Source organism: Coregonus clupeaformis, unplaced genomic scaffold, assembly GCF_020615455.1.
Source record: "Coregonus clupeaformis isolate EN_2021a unplaced genomic scaffold, ASM2061545v1 scaf0241, whole genome shotgun sequence".
Classification (NCBI taxonomy): Eukaryota; Metazoa; Chordata; class Actinopteri; order Salmoniformes; family Salmonidae; genus Coregonus; species Coregonus clupeaformis.
The window spans coordinates 227,785-232,500 of NW_025533696.1; positions in this window are offsets into that span (position 1 = coordinate 227,785).

Sequence of the window (4,716 nt, forward strand, 5' to 3'; positions counted from 1 at the left end):
AGCACTCAATTCCATCATCATGACGTGCTTTGAGAGGCTAGTCAAAGACCACGTCACCTTCTAAGCTCAACACAAAGATCACAGCCAAATCAAAATAGCTAAACAAACAAAAACATTACGAAAAATAAATAAAAGGGTCAGCTATATACAGGTTAAGTTATATACAGGGTCAGTTATATACAGGGTCAGTTATATACAGGGCCAGTTATATACAGGGTTAATTATATACAGGGTCAGTTATATACAGGGCCAGTTATATACAGGGTCAGTTATATACAGGGTCAGTTATATACAGGGTCAGCTATATACAGGGTAAGTTATATACAGGGCCAGCTATATACAGGGTCAGTTATATACAGGGTCAGTTATATACAGGGTCAGTTATATACAGGGTCAGCTATATACAGGGTCAGTTTTATACAGGGCCAGTTATATACAGGGCCAGCTATATACAGGGTCAGTTATATACAGGGTCAGTTATATACAGGGTCAGTTATATATTAATGTATATATGTGTATGTATGTGTTTGTGTGTGTGTGTGTGTGTGTTTGTGTGTCTGTATGATTGTACATACATTCATTCATGTGAGGTTTACTCACTTGATGATTTCCTGTCTCTCCTCCATTTGTAGATCAGTAGCAGGATGAGTCCCACCACCAACACAGTCAGACTCACACACACCATGATGACCACTGGTTTACCTGGTAGGAAGACAGACAGACAGAGAGAGAGACAGACAGACAGACAGACAGACAGACAGACAGACAGACAGACAGACAGACAGACAGACAGACAGACAGACAGACAGACAGACAGACAGACAGGCAGACAGACAGACAGACAGACTATAGAGTGACAGACAGACAGACTCATAGAGAGAGAGAGACATACAGACAGACAGACAGACAGACATATGGAGAGACAGACATATAGCAAGACAGACATATATAGAGAGACAGACAGAAAATAAAGGTGTGATGAAAGAAGAGACTGAGTTAGATAGTGATCACCACTTTGAAAAGAAGGTTGACGACATCCGATCCTCGTTTGTTAAGTCTAATGACACTGCTGGTCCTGCTCACACTGCCCTACCCTATGCTTTGACTTCTTTCTCCCCTCTCTCTCCAGATAAAATCCTGCGACTTGTGACTGCAGGCCGCCCAACAACCTGCCCGCTTGACCCCATCCCCTCCTCTCTTCTCCAGACCATCTCCGGTGACCTTCTCCCCTACCTCACCTCGCTGATCAACTCATCCTTGACCGCTGGCCATGTCCCTTCCGTCTTCAAGAGAGCGAGAGTTGCTCCCCTTCTCAAAAACCAACACTCGACCCCACTGATGTCAACAACTACAGACCAGTATCCCTTCTTTCTTTTCTTTCCAAAACTATTGAGCGTGCCGTCTTTAGCCAACTCTCTTGCTATCTCTCTCAGAATGACCTTCTTGATCCAAACCAATCAGGTTTCAGGACTGGTCATTCAACTGAGACTGCTCTTCTCTGTGTCACGGAGGCTCTCCGCACTGCTAAAGCTTACTCTCTCTCCTCTGCTCTTGTCCTTCTAGACCTGTCTGCTGCCTTTGATACTGTGAACCATCAGATCCTCCTCTCCACCCTCTCCGAGCTGGGCATCTCCGGCGCGGCCCACTCCTGGATTGCGTCCTACCTGACCGGTCGCTCCTACCAAGTGGCGTGGCGAGAAGCTGTCTCCGCACCACGTGCTCTCACCACTGGTGTCCCCCAGGGCTCAGTTCTAGGCCCTCTCCTTTTCTCCCTATACCCCAAGTCACTTGGCTCTGTCATATCCTCACACGGCCTCTCCTATCATTGCTACGCTGACGATACACAACTAATCTTCTCCCTTTCCCCCTTCTGATAACCAGGTGGCGAATCGCATCTCTGCATGTCTGGCAGACATATCAGTATGGATGACGGATCACCACCTCAAGCTGAACCCTGGCAAGACGGAGCTGCTCTTCCTCCCGGGAAGGACTGCCCGTTCCATGATCTCGCCATCACGGTTGACAACTCCGTTGTGTCCTCCTCCCAGAGTGCGAAGAGCCTTGGCGTGACCCTGGACAACACCCTGTCGTTCTCCGCTAACATCAAGGCGGTGACCCGCTCCTGCAGGTTCATGCTCTACAACATTCGGAGAGTACGACCCTGCCTTACACAGGAAGCGGCACAGGTCCTAATCCAGGCACTTGTCATCTCCCGTCTGGATTACTGCAACTCGCTGTTGGCTGGCCTCCCTGCATGTGCCATTAAACCCCTACAACTCATCCAGAATGCCGCAGCCCGTCTGGTGTTCAACCTTCCCAAGTTCTCTCACGTCACCCCCCTCCTCCGCACACTCCACTGGCTTCCAGTTGAAGCTCGCATCCGTTACAAGACCATGGTGCTTGCCTTTGGAGCAGCGAGGGAACGGCACCTCTGTACCTTCGGGCTCTGATCAGTCCCTACACCCAAACGAGGGCATTGCGTTCATCCACCTCTGGCCTGCTGGCTCCCTTCCTCTGCGGAAGCATAGTTCCCACTCAGCCCAGTCAAAACTGTTCGCTGCTCTGGCACCCCAATGGTGGAACAAGCTCCCTCACGACGCCAGGACAGCGGAGTCACTCACCACCTTCCGGAGACATTTGAAACCCCACCTCTTTAAGGAATACCTGGGATACGATAAAGCAATCCTTCTACCCCCCCACACACACAGCGGAGTCGCTCACCACCTTCCGGAGACATTTGAAACCCCACCTCTTTAAGGAATACCTGGGATAGGATAAAGTAATCCTTCTACCCCCACACACACACACAGCGGAGTCGCTTACCACCTTCCGGAGACATTTGAAACCCCACCTCTTTAAGGAATACCTGGGATAGGATAAAGTAATCCTTCTACCCCCCAAAAAAAATAAAAAATAAAAATTGTAAAGTGGTTATCCCACTGGCTATAGGGTGAATGCATCAATTTGTGAGTCGCTCTGGACTAGAGCGTCTGCTAAATGACGTAAATGTGCCCTTGAGCAAGGCACTTAACCCTAATTGCTCCTGTAAGTCGCTCTGGATAAGAGCGTCTGCTAAATGACTAAAATGTAAATGTAAATGTTGAACGTCCCTCCAACTGGTAATTACTAGTGGGAAACTTGTCTATCGTCCCTGAGCTCTGACTTCACCCACATACTGACCACTGACGTCACACACTAAGGAAATTACCTTGATAACAGCATTTTCAGCAGTTAAATACAACAACAAAACAATATGTATAATAAAACAATCTATTTATATGGTTTTTAACATTATAATGTGTTTACAAGCATGATAGCTGTACCTTTTTTTTTCATGGTAGAGGCAGTTAATTTGATATTAGCCAATCTGCGTTCTTTTCGAGTTCACAGCAAGTGAATGCACAACTTGTTGCTCCCAGTTCACTAGAAGTATTTTCAGAGTTTTCCACGTGATATGAAAACAGCATTAGTTTGGGTCTGTTGTTTAGTGGATGAGGGTTTGGTAGGTAGAATCTTGGGTTGTTGTATTGAGGGTTTGGTAGGTGGTCTTGGGTTGTTGTATTGAGGGTTTGGTAGGTGGAGTGATGGGTTGTTGTATTGAGGGTTTGGTAGGTGGAGTCTTGGGTTGTTGTATTGAGGGTTTGGTAGGTGGAGTCTTGGGTTGTTGTGTTGAGGGTTTGGTAGGTGGAGTCTGGGGTTGTTTTGTTGAGGGTTTGGTAGGTGGAGTCTTGGGTTGTTGTATTGAGGGTTTGGTAGGTGGAGTCTTGGGTTGTTGTGTTGAGGGTTTGGTAGGTGGAGTCTGGGGTTGTTGTATTGAGGGTTTGGTAGGTGGAGTCTTGGGTTGTTGTGTTTAGGGTTTGGTAGGTGGAGTCTTGGGTTGTTGTATTGAGGGTTTGGTAGGTGGAGTCTTGGGTTGTTGTGTTGAGGGTTTGGTAGGTGGAGTCTGGGGTTGTTGTGTTGAGGGTTTGGTAGGTCTTGGGTTGGAATCAATTGGGTTGTTGTGTTGATGGTTCCCTCTCTTAAACACCCTGTGATTCCTGGATCTGGATTGGAGACTGGCCCTGTGAAACACACAACATATCATAAACAATGATTGCAGTGTTTTTAAAGTTTTATTTGTCACATGCATAAGTCCAGTGAAATGTTTAACTTGCAAGCCCATCCCAACAGCGCAGTATTCAAAATCAAAATAGCAAAACAAACAAAAACATTATAAAAAATAAATAAAAGGGTCAGCTATATACAGGGTCAATTATATACAGGGTCAGTTATATACAGGGTCAGTTTTATACAGGGTCAGCTATGTACAGGGTTAGTTATATATAGGGTCAGTTATATACACGGTCAATTCATCTGAGGGTTACTCACTTGATGATTTCCTGTCTCTCCTCCATTTGTAGATCAGTAGCAGGATGAGTCCCAACACCAACACAGTCAGACTCACACACACCATGATGACCACTGGTTTACCTGGTAGGAAGACAGACAGACAGAGAGAGAGAGAGAGAGATAAACAGACAGACAGACATATAGACATATAGAGTGACAGACAGACAGACAGACAGACAGACAGACAGACAGACAGACATATAGAGTGACAGACAGACAGACTCATTGAGAGAGAGAGACATACAGACAGACAGACAGACATATGGAGAGACAGACATATAGCAAGACAGACATATATAGAGAGACAGACATATAGAGAGACAGACA